Genomic DNA, 15,516 nt, shown 5'->3' with positions numbered 1-15,516 from the left:
AGCTCCAGATTTTCGCCTCTTTTTTGGTTCCCTCTCATTTCCGCTCTGAGAAGGTGCCATCTCCCCACCAGGTGAAACCTGGACCCCTGCAGGAGTAGGCAAAGGCGTGACCTCGGCTACAGAGGCCGGGTTTTTCCGCAAAGGTACCGACAGAGCATCGACTGAGTCAGACTGTTTTTGACCTTTAGTAATGTCCACAAAGCTTTTTCTGGGGTCACCCGGGCTGACCCTGCTGGCATCAGCAGGAACTCCTGCGGAACTAGCCGCAGGCGCCCGAGAGCCACCACGAGACCTTGTCCGCATCGGACAATTACTGAACAGGTGAGTAGACATTCCGCACCCACTGCAGGTCTTACTGTTCTTACAGTCCTTTGAGGCATGACCCCATTGTCCACAGTTGTGGCACTGACTCATCCGCTCGTTCTTACAATCGCTCTGTATGTGACCAAGGTCACCACACCTACGACACCTGAATGGTTGTCCATCATAGAAGAGGTAGCCATGGTCTCTTCCCAGCACCACTGTGGAGGGGGGGTGCATAAGGCCTTCTACACCCCCAGGGTCAAGTCTGAAGCGTACCATAAAGCGTCGTTTCCCATTCCAGAAACCACTCCGACCTTTGACGTTCCCCGTAAATCTGACAGATGTACAATATCTGCTCAGAAAAAGCTCAATATCATCTGTGGACACATGGGGGTTAAACATGTATACCACAAGGGGAACGTCAACTCCGCCATAGAGACCCGTAAAAATCACTCCGTCCAACAGCTTGCTGTTACGGTGGCCCTTAACGCATTCGTAAAAGTGCTGGCAGGCAACCTTGGTCGAGAACGTGAGAATATATGTACTCTGCCCCTTCTCCTGCAGCCAGTAAACATCATGATCTTTCACGTTCAACAGATCTCTCAAAATCTGTACATAGAACTCACGGGGGTTGTCATATCCGACGTGGTTTGCTGGAACCTCGATACGCACCGAGTTCCTAATCTGGCCGGAGCCAGTGGAAAATTGAAATGAACAAGGCATCTCACCAAAGTGGCAAAGGCTTACCGTCACCACGGGCTCGGCCTTTCGCCTGGGGATCGCAACTTGTTGCCCGGGGACTAAGCCAGCTCCCTAATAGCAGCAGGGGGGTGAAGTCCCACCAAAAGGTGAGACGATCCCCCCAGGCCAAGGAGCCGGGTACCCCGGGCACCTCTCAGCCAAGACCAAGGCAGCAACCGTTAGATCACTGCACCTGATCTCAGCCAAAAGGCCGAGAAGCGATAACCAGAATTGATTTCAAACTACGGAGCCACCCAAGGATCCTGAAAAGTCCATTTGTGGAGATGAGCTCCTGGACTCCCGTTAAGAAGACATGTTGTCAACCTCTAGATCCCTTACATGCCTGCACTTTTCGGCTTGCTGCTGCTGCAATCCACGCGTTTTAGATCTGCATAACTCCACCTCTTTAAACACAGCACCTTCACCCCCTGCTGTTCCCACCCGCCTCAACACCGTTGGAAGGGAGGAGAACCAATTAAGGCGGGGGGTGGGGTGGAACGAGCAGCTGTCTACCCTTAGCAGGAGGGCTCCTGATTACATACCTCTCCTGCTGCTGCTGCTGCTGGCTGTCCAGCAGCAGACTGAAGGTGGCTGCTGCTGTGCACAGGTATATAAAGGCTCAGAGCCTATTATGACACGCGCAGCCAGCGTTCCATTGCCACATTCCATCTACTGCAGGCAGGATACCTGGCTGGCTGAATGTCGCTGAGAAGCTCACAGAGACCGCCATAAGCAACAGTTTAACAGAATGCCACAGACTAATCAACCAAACTTTTTGGGTTGGGTTCTCTTTTATAGTCTGCAGGCATTAAATGAAAGAAGTCAGTGTTCCAGCAGAAGGAGACAACGTTTCAGAAAAGGCATTGTAGCAAACCAAAAAAGAAATTTTAAGCGCAGCAGAGTAACCAGCGCACATACCTGTTAGCTCAGGTGAGTTTAAAAGGCTGCTGTTGATAACAAGGGCATTTGCTAAATAGATGGTGTGTGTGCAACAATATACTGAAAGGTCAATTATATTGTGCAGCTTATCTCACCACCTGTAGTTATTTAGGTGAAAGCTCCAAAATGCTTGCCTAATATGTCTGTTTATCCAAAAGGAAGTAAAAAGGGAGAGCTAGAAAGATAGCATTGCATCACATTACATGGCAATGCAATGCACAGTTGCTGAAGTTGAACCAAAATGAGCTTGTAATCTGGCTTCTGCAACTTTGAACATGAAAAATCCAATGAGGAGAAGAAAAGCAAAGCCAAAGAGTCCATCCCAAAATCCGACAAACAAGCAAAATGAACAAAAAACATTGAATTCAATTCTTTCTGATTTTAGAAACTGCATTAAAGAAGGGGTGCACCGGTCCTGGAGATACTGCAATACCAGGTCAATGCGTGGAGTGGACAGAGCAAGCTCTTTTTCCATCTCCCTGTTCTAAAAATCCATTTAATATATGGTCCCCAGATAGGGGACGTATCAGATATTAAACTGATAAGAACAGATACTACACTTGATCTTAGCCAAAAGGCCGAGAAGCGATAACCAGAATTGGTTTCAAACTACGGAGCCACCCAAGGATCCTGAAAAGTCCATTTGTGGAGATGAGCTCCTGGACTCCCGTTAAGAAGACATGTTGTCAACCTCTAGATCCCTTACATGCCTGCACTTTTCGGCTTGCTGCTGCTGCAATCCACGCGTTTTAGATCTGCATAACTCCACCTCTTTAAACACAGCACCTTCACCCCCTGCTGTTCCCACCCGCCTCAACACCGTTGGAAGGGAGGAGAACCAATTAAGGCGGGGGGTGGGGTGGAACGAGCAGCTGTCTACCCTTAGCAGGAGGGCTCCTGATTACATACCTCTCCTGCTGCTGCTGCTGCTGGCTGTCCAGCAGCAGACTGAAGGTGGCTGCTGCTGTGCACAGGTATATAAAGGCTCAGAGCCTATTATGACACGCGCAGCCAGCGTTCCATTGCCACATTCCATCTACTGCAGGCAGGATACCTGGCTGGCTGAATGTCGCTGAGAAGCTCACAGAGACCGCCATAAGCAACAGTTTAACAGAATGCCACAGACTAATCAACCAAACTTTTTGGGTTGGGTTCTCTTTTATAGTCTGCAGGCATTAAATGAAAGAAGTCAGTGTTCCAGCAGAAGGAGACAACGTTTCAGAAAAGGCATTGTAGCAAACCAAAAAAGAAATTTTAAGCGCAGCAGAGTAACCAGCGCACATACCTGTTAGCTCAGGTGAGTTTAAAAGGCTGCTGTTGATAACAAGGGCATTTGCTAAATAGATGGTGTGTGTGCAACAATATACTGAAAGGTCAATTATATTGTGCAGCTTATCTCACCACCTGTAGTTATTTAGGTGAAAGCTCCAAAATGCTTGCCTAATATGTCTGTTTATCCAAAAGGAAGTAAAAAGGGAGAGCTAGAAAGATAGCATTGCATCACATTACATGGCAATGCAATGCACAGTTGCTGAAGTTGAACCAAAATGAGCTTGTAATCTGGCTTCTGCAACTTTGAACATGAAAAATCCAATGAGGAGAAGAAAAGCAAAGCCAAAGAGTCCATCCCAAAATCCGACAAACAAGCAAAATGAACAAAAAACATTGAATTCAATTCTTTCTGATTTTAGAAACTGCATTAAAGAAGGGGTGCACCGGTCCTGGAGATACTGCAATACCAGGTCAATGCGTGGAGTGGACAGAGCAAGCTCTTTTTCCATCTCCCTGTTCTAAAAATCCATTTAATATATGGTCCCCAGATAGGGGACGTATCAGATATTAAACTGATAAGAACAGATACTACACTTGATCTTAGCCAAAAGGCCGAGAAGCGATAACCAGAATTGGTTTCAAACTACGGAGCCACCCAAGGATCCTGAAAAGTCCATTTGTGGAGATGAGCTCCTGGACTCCCGTTAAGAAGACATGTTGTCAACCTCTAGATCCCTTACATGCCTGCACTTTTCGGCTTGCTGCTGCTGCAATCCACGCGTTTTAGATCTGCATAACTCCACCTCTTTAAACACAGCACCTTCACCCCCTGCTGTTCCCACCCGCCTCAACACCGTTGGAAGGGAGGAGAACCAATTAAGGCGGGGGGTGGGGTGGAACGAGCAGCTGTCTACCCTTAGCAGGAGGGCTCCTGATTACATACCTCTCCTGCTGCTGCTGCTGCTGGCTGTCCAGCAGCAGACTGAAGGTGGCTGCTGCTGTGCACAGGTATATAAAGGCTCAGAGCCTATTATGACACGCGCAGCCAGCGTTCCATTGCCACATTCCATCTACTGCAGGCAGGATACCTGGCTGGCTGAATGTCGCTGAGAAGCTCACAGAGACCGCCATAAGCAACAGTTTAACAGAATGCCACAGACTAATCAACCAAACTTTTTGGGTTGGGTTCTCTTTTATAGTCTGCAGGCATTAAATGAAAGAAGTCAGTGTTCCAGCAGAAGGAGACAACGTTTCAGAAAAGGCATTGTAGCAAACCAAAAAAGAAATTTTAAGCGCAGCAGAGTAACCAGCGCACATACCTGTTAGCTCAGGTGAGTTTAAAAGGCTGCTGTTGATAACAAGGGCATTTGCTAAATAGATGGTGTGTGTGCAACAATATACTGAAAGGTCAATTATATTGTGCAGCTTATCTCACCACCTGTAGTTATTTAGGTGAAAGCTCCAAAATGCTTGCCTAATATGTCTGTTTATCCAAAAGGAAGTAAAAAGGGAGAGCTAGAAAGATAGCATTGCATCACATTACATGGCAATGCAATGCACAGTTGCTGAAGTTGAACCAAAATGAGCTTGTAATCTGGCTTCTGCAACTTTGAACATGAAAAATCCAATGAGGAGAAGAAAAGCAAAGCCAAAGAGTCCATCCCAAAATCCGACAAACAAGCAAAATGAACAAAAAACATTGAATTCAATTCTTTCTGATTTTAGAAACTGCATTAAAGAAGGGGTGCACCGGTCCTGGAGATACTGCAATACCAGGTCAATGCGTGGAGTGGACAGAGCAAGCTCTTTTTCCATCTCCCTGTTCTAAAAATCCATTTAATATATGGTCCCCAGATAGGGGACGTATCAGATATTAAACTGATAAGAACAGATACTACACTTGATCTTAGCCAAAAGGCCGAGAAGCGATAACCAGAATTGGTTTCAAACTACGGAGCCACCCAAGGATCCTGAAAAGTCCATTTGTGGAGATGAGCTCCTGGACTCCCGTTAAGAAGACATGTTGTCAACCTCTAGATCCCTTACATGCCTGCACTTTTCGGCTTGCTGCTGCTGCAATCCACGCGTTTTAGATCTGCATAACTCCACCTCTTTAAACACAGCACCTTCACCCCCTGCTGTTCCCACCCGCCTCAACACCGTTGGAAGGGAGGAGAACCAATTAAGGCGGGGGGTGGGGTGGAACGAGCAGCTGTCTACCCTTAGCAGGAGGGCTCCTGATTACATACCTCTCCTGCTGCTGCTGCTGCTGGCTGTCCAGCAGCAGACTGAAGGTGGCTGCTGCTGTGCACAGGTATATAAAGGCTCAGAGCCTATTATGACACGCGCAGCCAGCGTTCCATTGCCACATTCCATCTACTGCAGGCAGGATACCTGGCTGGCTGAATGTCGCTGAGAAGCTCACAGAGACCGCCATAAGCAACAGTTTAACAGAATGCCACAGACTAATCAACCAAACTTTTTGGGTTTGGTTCTCTTTTATAGTCTGCAGGCATTAAATGAAAGAAGTCAGTGTTCCAGCAGAAGGAGACAACGTTTCAGAAAAGGCATTGTAGCAAAACAAAAAAAAAATTTTAAGCGCAGCAGAGTAACCAGCGCACATACCTGTTAGCTCAGGTGAGTTTAAAAGGCTGCTGTTGATAACAAGGGCATTTGCTAAATAGATGGTGTGTGTGCAACAATATACTGAAAGGTCAATTATATTGTGCAGCTTATCTCACCACCTGTAGTTATTTAGGTGAAAGCTCCAAAATGCTTGCCTAATATGTCTGTTTATCCAAAAGGAAGTAAAAAGGGAGAGCTAGAAAGATAGCATTGCATCACATTACATGGCAATGCAATGCACAGTTGCTGAAGTTGAACCAAAATGAGCTTGTAATCTGGCTTCTGCAACTTTGAACATGAAAAATCCAATGAGGAGAAGAAAAGCAAAACCAAAGAGTCCATCCCAAAATCCGACAAACAAGCAAAATGAACAAAAAACATTGAATTCAATTCTTTCTGATTTTAGAAACTGCATTAAAGAAGGGGTGCACCGGTCCTGGAGATACTGCAATACCAGGTCAATGCGTGGAGTGGACAGAGCAAGCTCTTTTTCCATCTCCCTGTTCTAAAAATCCATTTAATATATGGTCCCCAGATAGGGGACGTATCAGATATTAAACTGATAAGAACAGATACTACACTTGATCTTAGCCAAAAGGCCGAGAAGCGATAACCAGAATTGGTTTCAAACTACGGAGCCACCCAAGGATCCTGAAAAGTCCATTTGTGGAGATGAGCTCCTGGACTCCCGTTAAGAAGACATGTTGTCAACCTCTAGATCCCTTACATGCCTGCACTTTTCGGCTTGCTGCTGCTGCAATCCACGCGTTTTAGATCTGCATAACTCCACCTCTTTAAACACAGCACCTTCACCCCCTGCTGTTCCCACCCGCCTCAACACCGTTGGAAGGGAGGAGAACCAATTAAGCCGGGGGGTGGGGTGGAACGAGCAGCTGTCTACCCTTAGCAGGAGGGCTCCTGATTACATACCTCTCCTGCTGCTGCTGGCTGTCCAGCAGCAGACTGAAGGTGGCTGCTGCTGTGCACAGGTATATAAAGGCTCAGAGCCTATTATGACACGCGCAGCAGCGTTCCATTGCCACATTCCATCTACTGCAGGCAGGATACCTGGCTGGCTGAATGTCGCTGAGAAGCTCACAGAGACCGCCATAAGCAACAGTTTAACAGAATGCCACAGACTAATCAACCAAACTTTTTGGGTTGGGTTCTCTTTTATAGTCTGCAGGCATTAAATGAAAGAAGTCAGTGTTCCAGCAGAAGGAGACAACGTTTCAGAAAAGGCATTGTAGCAAACCAAAAAAGAAATTTTAAGCGCAGCAGAGTAACCAGCGCACATACCTGTTAGCTCAGGTGAGTTTAAAAGGCTGCTGTTGATAACAAGGGCATTTGCTAAATAGATGGTGTGTGTGCAACAATATACTGAAAGGTCAATTATATTGTGCAGCTTATCTCACCACCTGTAGTTATTTAGGTGAAAGCTCCAAAATGCTTGCCTAATATGTCTGTTTATCCAAAAGGAAGTAAAAAGGGAGAGCTAGAAAGATAGCATTGCATCACATTACATGGCAATGCAATGCACAGTTGCTGAAGTTGAACCAAAATGAGCTTGTAATCTGGCTTCTGCAACTTTGAACATGAAAAATCCAATGAGGAGAAGAAAAGCAAAGCCAAAGAGTCCATCCCAAAATCTGACAAACAAGCAAAATGAACAAAAAACATTGAATTCAATTCTTTCTGATTTTAGAAACTGCATTAAAGAAGGGGTGCACCGGTCCTGGAGATACTGCAATACCAGGTCAATGCGTGGAGTGGACAGAGCAAGCTCTTTTTCCATCTCCCTGTTCTAAAAATCCATTTAATATATGGTCCCCAGATAGGGGACGTATCAGATATTAAACTGATAAGAACAGATACTACACTTGATCTTAGCCAAAAGGCCGAGAAGCGATAACCAGAATTGGTTTCAAACTACGGAGCCACCCAAGGATCCTGAAAAGTCCATTTGTGGAGATGAGCTCCTGGACTCCCGTTAAGAAGACATGTTGTCAACCTCTAGATCCCTTACATGCCTGCACTTTTCGGCTTGCTGCTGCTGCAATCCACGCGTTTTAGTTCTGCATAACTCCACCTCTTTAAACACAGCACCTTCACCCCCTGCTGTTCCCACCCGCCTCAACACCGTTGGAAGGGAGGAGAACCAATTAAGGCGGGGGGTGGGGTGGAACGAGCAGCTGTCTACCCTTAGCAGGAGGGCTCCTGATTACATACCTCTCCTGCTGCTGCTGCTGCTGGCTGTCCAGCAGCAGACTGAAGGTGGCTGCTGCTGTGCACAGGTATATAAAGGCTCAGAGCCTATTATGACACGCGCAGCAGCGTTCCATTGCCACATTCCATCTACTGCAGGCAGGATACCTGGCTGGCTGAATGTCGCTGAGAAGCTCACAGAGACCGCCATAAGCAACAGTTTAACAGAATGCCACAGACTAATCAACCAAACTTTTTGGGTTGGGTTCTCTTTTATAGTCTGCAGGCATTAAATGAAAGAAGTCAGTGTTCCAGCAGAAGGAGACAACGTTTCAGAAAAGGCATTGTAGCAAACCAAAAAAGAAATTTTAAGCGCAGCAGAGTAACCAGCGCACATACCTGTTAGCTCAGGTGAGTTTAAAAGGCTGCTGTTGATAACAAGGGCATTTGCTAAATAGATGGTGTGTGTGCAACAATATACTGAAAGGTCAATTATATTGTGCAGCTTATCTCACCACCTGTAGTTATTTAGGTGAAAGCTCCAAAATGCTTGCCTAATATGTCTGTTTATCCAAAAGGAAGTAAAAAGGGAGAGCTAGAAAGATAGCATTGCATCACATTACATGGCAATGCAATGCACAGTTGCTGAAGTTGAACCAAAATGAGCTTGTAATCTGGCTTCTGCAACTTTGAACATGAAAAATCCAATGAGGAGAAGAAAAGCAAAGCCAAAGAGTCCATCCCAAAATCCGACAAACAAGCAAAATGAACAAAAAACATTGAATTCAATTCTTTCTGATTTTAGAAACTGCATTAAAGAAGGGGTGCACCGGTCCTGGAGATACTGCAATACCAGGTCAATGCGTGGAGTGGACAGAGCAAGCTCTTTTTCCATCTCCCTGTTCTAAAAATCCATTTAATATATGGTCCCCAGATAGGGGACGTATCAGATATTAAACTGATAAGAACAGATTTTTTTTTTTTATCGAAAGCCCGAATTCGTGTACAAAACCCGAGTGCGCTTAAAAAAGTGACAAGTGCCACAAAAAAAGTGCACTAGGATGCTGGTCTTCTTGAAACCCTCTCCAAAAGGAGAAGGGTCCCCCAAACCATTCCCCGTCCCTCCGAGCCAGAAGGCCACAGCGAGGAACAGGGACAAATAGCCACCTCCAGCCGGAGCCAGAGGCGACCCAATCTTACCCCCAGCACCTGCCCGAGTTCTCACCCGAGCAAGGCACTGGGAGCCAAAGACTGTGCTCCCCTCCCGGAAGAGGGGAGCCAACAACGCTCTCCTCCCGAAAGAGGAGAGCCAGGGGGGTTCAGGGGGGAGCGGAACCTGATGGCCACACACTCCCCCCCTAGACCTGCCAAGAGAGGAACCCGTAAGGGAACCGCATCCCGACAAAATCCTAGTAGGACGTGACACACGTGAATAAGTGGACACACAGTGACAAAGAAATTAAATAAATAGTGAAGGTTTCACAGTATAATACTGCCCGGACCATCGACCGGGAATTGAAAAATTCCCCATCCTAAGGCCAGAAGGCCCGGAATAAGGGTGTGTGCGAAGAAAGAAAATTTAAAGTGCTTGTGCAAATGTGCCATAAACTCAAGTGGGGTTCCCAATCCCAGTGAGTTAAGGCACCCCAGGGTCACCACTCCTGAGGCACTTCACACTTCGGGCTTTCGATCTTCCCCGGCCCAATGGCGTCGATCCTGGGGGGCCATGCTTTCCACCAGATGACTATATTAGCCACCTGGCGTACTAACAAGCGCCTAAACCCCAGTGTGCATAATGTATCAATCTACTAGGGCGGCCAACATCCAAAACCGCCTTTTCGAAAGATACTACACTTGATCTTAGCCAAAAGGCCGAGAAGCGATAACCAGAATTGGTTTCAAACTACGGAGCCACCCAAGGATCCTGAAAAGTCCATTTGTGGAGATGAGCTCCTGGACTCCCGTTAAGAAGACATGTTGTCAACCTTTAGATCCCTTACATGCCTGCACTTTTCGGCTTGCTGCTGCTGCAATCCACGCGTTTTAGATCTGCATAACTCCACCTCTTTAAACACAGCACCTTCACCCCCTGCTGTTCCCACCCGCCTCAACACCGTTGGAAGGGAGGAGAACCAATTAAGGCGGGGGGTGGGGTGGAACGAGCAGCTGTCTACCCTTAGCAGGAGGGCTCCTGATTACATACCTCTCCTGCTGCTGCTGGCTGTCCAGCAGCAGACTGAAGGTGGCTGCTGCTGTGCACAGGTATATAAAGGCTCAGAGCCTATTATGACACGCGCAGCAGCGTTCCATTGCCACATTCCATCTACTGCAGGCAGGATACCTGGCTGGCTGAATGTCGCTGAGAAGCTCACAGAGACCGCCATAAGCAACAATTTAACAGAATGCCACAGACTAATCAACCAAACTTTTTGGGTTGGGTTCTCTTTTATAGTCTGCAGGCATTAAATGAAAGAAGTCAGTGTTCCAGCAGAAGGAGACAACGTTTCAGAAAAGGCATTGTAGCAAACCAAAAAAGAAATTTTAAGCGCAGCAGAGTAACCAGCGCACATACCTGTTAGCTCAGGTGAGTTTAAAAGGCTGCTGTTGATAACAAGGGCATTTGCTAAATAGATGGTGTGTGTGCAACAATATACTGAAAGGTCAATTATATTGTGCAGCTTATCTCACCACCTGTAGTTATTTAGGTGAAAGCTCCAAAATGCTTGCCTAATATGTCTGTTTATCCAAAAGGAAGTAAAAAGGGAGAGCTAGAAAGATAGCATTGCATCACATTACATGGCAATGCAATGCACAGTTGCTGAAGTTGAACCAAAATGAGCTTGTAATCTGGCTTCTGCAACTTTGAACATGAAAAATCCAATGAGGAGAAGAAAAGCAAAGCCAAAGAGTCCATCCCAAAATCCGACAAACAAGCAAAATGAACAAAAAACATTGAATTCAATTCTTTCTGATTTTAGAAACTGCATTAAAGAAGGGGTGCACCGGTCCTGGAGATACTGCAATACCAGGTCAATGCGTGGAGTGGACAGAGCAAGCTCTTTTTCCATCTCCCTGTTCTAAAAATCCATTTAATATATGGTCCCCAGATAGGGGACGTATCAGATATTAAACTGATAAGAACAGATACTACACTTGATCTTAGCCAAAAGGCCGAGAAGCGATAACCAGAATTGGTTTCAAACTACGGAGCCACCCAAGGATCCTGAAAAGTCCATTTGTGGAGATGAGCTCCTGGACTCCCGTTAAGAAGACATGTTGTCAACCTCTAGATCCCTTACATGCCTGCACTTTTCGGCTTGCTGCTGCTGCAATCCACGCGTTTTAGATCTGCATAACTCCACCTCTTTAAACACAGCACCTTCACCCCCTGCTGTTCCCACCCGCCTCAACACCGTTGGAAGGGAGGAGAACCAATTAAGGCGGGGGGTGGGGTGGAACGAGCAGCTGTCTACCCTTAGCAGGAGGGCTCCTGATTACATACCTCTCCTGCTGCTGCTGCTGCTGGCTGTCCAGCAGCAGACTGAAGGTGGCTGCTGCTGTGCACAGGTATATAAAGGCTCAGAGCCTATTATGACACGCGCAGCCAGCGTTCCATTGCCACATTCCATCTACTGCAGGCAGGATACCTGGCTGGCTGAATGTCGCTGAGAAGCTCACAGAGACCGCCATAAGCAACAGTTTAACAGAATGCCACAGACTAATCAACCAAACTTTTTGGGTTTGGTTCTCTTTTATAGTCTGCAGGCATTAAATGAAAGAAGTCAGTGTTCCAGCAGAAGGAGACAACGTTTCAGAAAAGGCATTGTAGCAAAACAAAAAAAAAATTTTAAGCGCAGCAGAGTAACCAGCGCACATACCTGTTAGCTCAGGTGAGTTTAAAAGGCTGCTGTTGATAACAAGGGCATTTGCTAAATAGATGGTGTGTGTGCAACAATATACTGAAAGGTCAATTATATTGTGCAGCTTATCTCACCACCTGTAGTTATTTAGGTGAAAGCTCCAAAATGCTTGCCTAATATGTCTGTTTATCCAAAAGGAAGTAAAAAGGGAGAGCTAGAAAGATAGCATTGCATCACATTACATGGCAATGCAATGCACAGTTGCTGAAGTTGAACCAAAATGAGCTTGTAATCTGGCTTCTGCAACTTTGAACATGAAAAATCCAATGAGGAGAAGAAAAGCAAAACCAAAGAGTCCATCCCAAAATCCGACAAACAAGCAAAATGAACAAAAAACATTGAATTCAATTCTTTCTGATTTTAGAAACTGCATTAAAGAAGGGGTGCACCGGTCCTGGAGATACTGCAATACCAGGTCAATGCGTGGAGTGGACAGAGCAAGCTCTTTTTCCATCTCCCTGTTCTAAAAATCCATTTAATATATGGTCCCCAGATAGGGGACGTATCAGATATTAAACTGATAAGAACAGATACTACACTTGATCTTAGCCAAAAGGCCGAGAAGCGATAACCAGAATTGGTTTCAAACTACGGAGCCACCCAAGGATCCTGAAAAGTCTATTTGTGGAGATGAGCTCCTGGACTCCCGTTAAGAAGACATGTTGTCAACCTCTAGATCCCTTACATGCCTGCACTTTTCGGCTTGCTGCTGCTGCAATCCACGCGTTTTAGATCTGCATAACTCCACCTCTTTAAACACAGCACCTTCACCCCCTGCTGTTCCCACCCGCCTCAACACCGTTGGAAGGGAGGAGGACCAATTAAGGCGGGGGGTGGGGTGGAACGAGCAGCTGTCTACCCTTAGCAGGAGGGCTCCTGATTACATACCTCTCCTGCTGCTGCTGCTGGCTGTCCAGCAGCAGACTGAAGGTGGCTGCTGCTGTGCACAGGTATATAAAGGCTCAGAGCCTATTATGACACGCGCAGCCAGCGTTCCATTGCCACATTCCATCTACTGCAGGCAGGATACCTGGCTGGCTGAATGTCGCTGAGAAGCTCACAGAGACCGCCATAAGCAACAGTTTAACAGAATGCCACAGACTAATCAACCAAACTTTTTGGGTTGGGTTCTCTTTTATAGTCTGCAGGCATTAAATGAAAGAAGTCAGTGTTCCAGCAGAAGGAGACAACGTTTCAGAAAAGGCATTGTAGCAAACCAAAAAAGAAATTTTAAGCGCAGCAGAGTAACCAGCGCACATACCTGTTAGCTCAGGTGAGTTTAAAAGGCTGCTGTTGATAACAAGGGCATTTGCTAAATAGATGGTGTGTGTGCAACAATATACTGAAAGGTCAATTATATTGTGCAGCTTATCTCACCACCTGTAGTTATTTAGGTGAAAGCTCCAAAATGCTTGCCTAATATGTCTGTTTATCCAAAAGGAAGTAAAAAGGGAGAGCTAGAAAGATAGCATTGCATCACATTACATGGCAATGCAATGCACAGTTGCTGAAGTTGAACCAAAATGAGCTTGTAATCTGGCTTCTGCAACTTTGAACATGAAAAATCCAATGAGGAGAAGAAAAGCAAAGCCAAAGAGTCCATCCCAAAATCCGACAAACAAGCAAAATGAACAAAAAACATTGAATTCAATTCTTTCTGATTTTAGAAACTGCATTAAAGAAGGGGTGCACCGGTCCTGGAGATACTGCAATACCAGGTCAATGCGTGGAGTGGACAGAGCAAGCTCTTTTTCCATCTCCCTGTTCTAAAAATCCATTTAATATATGGTCCCCAGATAGGGGACGTATCAGATATTAAACTGATAAGAACAGATACTACACTTGATCTTAGCCAAAAGGCCGAGAAGCGATAACCAGAATTGGTTTCAAACTACGGAGCCACCCAAGGATCCTGAAAAGTCCATTTGTGGAGATGAGCTCCTGGACTCCCGTTAAGAAGACATGTTGTCAACCTCTAGATCCCTTACATGCCTGCACTTTTCGGCTTGCTGCTGCTGCAATCCACGCGTTTTAGATCTGCATAACTCCACCTCTTTAAACACAGCACCTTCACCCCCTGCTGTTCCCACCCGCCTCAAAACCGTTGGAAGGGAGGAGAACCAATTAAGGCGGGGGGTGGGGTGGAACGAGCAGCTGTCTACCCTTAGCAGGAGGGCTCCTGATTACATACCTCTCCTGCTGCTGCTGCTGCTGGCTGTCCAGCAGCAGACTGATGGTGGCTGCTGCTGTGCACAGGTATATAAAGGCTCAGAGCCTATTATGACACGCGCAGCCAGCGTTCCATTGCCACATTCCATCTACTGCAGGCAGGATACCTGGCTGGCTGAATGTCGCTGAGAAGCTCACAGAGACCGCCATAAGCAACAGTTTAACAGAATGCCACAGACTAATCAACCAAACTTTTTGGGTTGGGTTCTCTTTTATAGTCTGCAGGCATTAAATGAAAGAAGTCAGTGTTCCAGCAGAAGGAGACAACGTTTCAGAAAAGGCATTGTAGCAAACCAAAAAAGAAATTTTAAGCGCAGCAGAGTAACCAGCGCACATACCTGTTAGCTCAGGTGAGTTTAAAAGGCTGCTGTTGATAACAAGGGCATTTGCTAAATAGATGGTGTGTGTGCAACAATATACTGAAAGGTCAATTATATTGTGCAGCTTATCTCACCACCTGTAGTTATTTAGGTGAAAGCTCCAAAATGCTTGCCTAATATGTCTGTTTATCCAAAAGGAAGTAAAAAGGGAGAGCTAGAAAGATAGCATTGCATCACATTACATGGCAATGCAATGCACAGTTGCTGAAGTTGAACCAAAATGAGCTTGTAATCTGGCTTCTGCAACTTTGAACATGAAAAATCCAATGAGGAGAAGAAAAGCAAAGCCAAAGAGTCCATCCCAAAATCCGACAAACAAGCAAAATGAACAAAAAACATTGAATTCAATTCTTTCTGATTTTAGAAACTGCATTAAAGAAGGGGTGCACCGGTCCTGGAGATACTGCAATACCAGGTCAATGCGTGGAGTGGACAGAGCAAGCTCTTTTTCCATCTCCCTGTTCTAAAAATCCATTTAATATATGGTCCCCAGATAGGGGACGTATCAGATATTAAACTGATAAGAACAGATACTACACTTGATCTTAGCCAAAAGGCCGAGAAGCGATAACCAGAATTGGTTTCAAACTACGGAGCCACCCAAGGATCCTGAAAAGTCCATTTGTGGAGATGAGCTCCTGGACTCCCGTTAAGAAGACATGTTGTCAACCTCTAGATCCCTTACATGCCTGCACTTTTCGGCTTGCTGCTGCTGCAATCCACGCGTTTTAGATCTGCATAACTCCACCTCTTTAAACACAGCACCTTCACCCCCTGCTGTTCCCACCCGCCTCAACACCGTTGGAAGGGAGGAGAACCAATTAAGGCGGGGGGTGGGGTGGAACGAGCAGCTGTCTACCCTTAGCAGGAGGGCTCCTGATTACATACCTCTCCTGCTGCTG

General features: G+C 46.1%; 10 non-coding genes and 1 pseudogene across 10 annotated transcripts; all 11 read right to left on the bottom strand.

Moving 5' to 3' along the window:
- Nucleotides 1-2,382: 2,382 nt before the first annotated feature.
- On the bottom strand, nucleotides 2,383-2,573 carry LOC141183670 (U2 spliceosomal RNA). The gene has a single exon (XR_012258501.1). It is a non-coding gene; the product is annotated as a U2 spliceosomal RNA (small nuclear RNA).
- A 1,115-nt stretch (nucleotides 2,574-3,688) lies between these two features.
- LOC141183669 (U2 spliceosomal RNA) lies at nucleotides 3,689-3,879 on the bottom strand. The gene has a single exon (XR_012258500.1). It is a non-coding gene; the product is annotated as a U2 spliceosomal RNA (small nuclear RNA).
- Nucleotides 3,880-4,994: 1,115 nt separating this feature from the next.
- Nucleotides 4,995-5,185, bottom strand: LOC141183668 (U2 spliceosomal RNA). The gene has a single exon (XR_012258499.1). It is a non-coding gene; the product is annotated as a U2 spliceosomal RNA (small nuclear RNA).
- Nucleotides 5,186-6,300: 1,115 nt separating this feature from the next.
- Nucleotides 6,301-6,491, bottom strand: LOC141183667 (U2 spliceosomal RNA). The gene has a single exon (XR_012258498.1). It is a non-coding gene; the product is annotated as a U2 spliceosomal RNA (small nuclear RNA).
- A 1,108-nt stretch (nucleotides 6,492-7,599) lies between these two features.
- LOC141183666 (U2 spliceosomal RNA) lies at nucleotides 7,600-7,790 on the bottom strand. The gene has a single exon (XR_012258497.1). It is a non-coding gene; the product is annotated as a U2 spliceosomal RNA (small nuclear RNA).
- Nucleotides 7,791-8,904: 1,114 nt separating this feature from the next.
- On the bottom strand, nucleotides 8,905-9,088 carry LOC141183315 (U2 spliceosomal RNA). Its single transcript, XR_012258302.1, has one exon. It is a non-coding gene; the product is annotated as a U2 spliceosomal RNA (small nuclear RNA).
- Nucleotides 9,089-9,877: 789 nt separating this feature from the next.
- LOC141183551 (U2 spliceosomal RNA) lies at nucleotides 9,878-9,969 on the bottom strand (annotated as a pseudogene).
- A 1,108-nt stretch (nucleotides 9,970-11,077) lies between these two features.
- On the bottom strand, nucleotides 11,078-11,268 carry LOC141183665 (U2 spliceosomal RNA). The gene has a single exon (XR_012258496.1). It is a non-coding gene; the product is annotated as a U2 spliceosomal RNA (small nuclear RNA).
- A 1,115-nt stretch (nucleotides 11,269-12,383) lies between these two features.
- LOC141183664 (U2 spliceosomal RNA) lies at nucleotides 12,384-12,574 on the bottom strand. Its single transcript, XR_012258495.1, has one exon. It is a non-coding gene; the product is annotated as a U2 spliceosomal RNA (small nuclear RNA).
- A 1,112-nt stretch (nucleotides 12,575-13,686) lies between these two features.
- On the bottom strand, nucleotides 13,687-13,877 carry LOC141183663 (U2 spliceosomal RNA). Its single transcript, XR_012258494.1, has one exon. It is a non-coding gene; the product is annotated as a U2 spliceosomal RNA (small nuclear RNA).
- A 1,115-nt stretch (nucleotides 13,878-14,992) lies between these two features.
- On the bottom strand, nucleotides 14,993-15,183 carry LOC141183662 (U2 spliceosomal RNA). The gene has a single exon (XR_012258493.1). It is a non-coding gene; the product is annotated as a U2 spliceosomal RNA (small nuclear RNA).
- Nucleotides 15,184-15,516: the final 333 nt, after the last annotated feature.

The sequence above is a fragment of the Phyllobates terribilis genome, unplaced genomic scaffold, assembly GCF_046119375.1.
Source record: "Phyllobates terribilis strain yellow unplaced genomic scaffold, ASM4611937v1 Scaffold_38__1_contigs__length_12584779, whole genome shotgun sequence".
NCBI classification, from domain to species: domain Eukaryota; kingdom Metazoa; phylum Chordata; class Amphibia; order Anura; family Dendrobatidae; genus Phyllobates; species Phyllobates terribilis.
The sequence above is the reverse complement of the archived record's forward strand: the minus strand, read 5'-3'. Positions and strand labels throughout refer to the sequence as shown.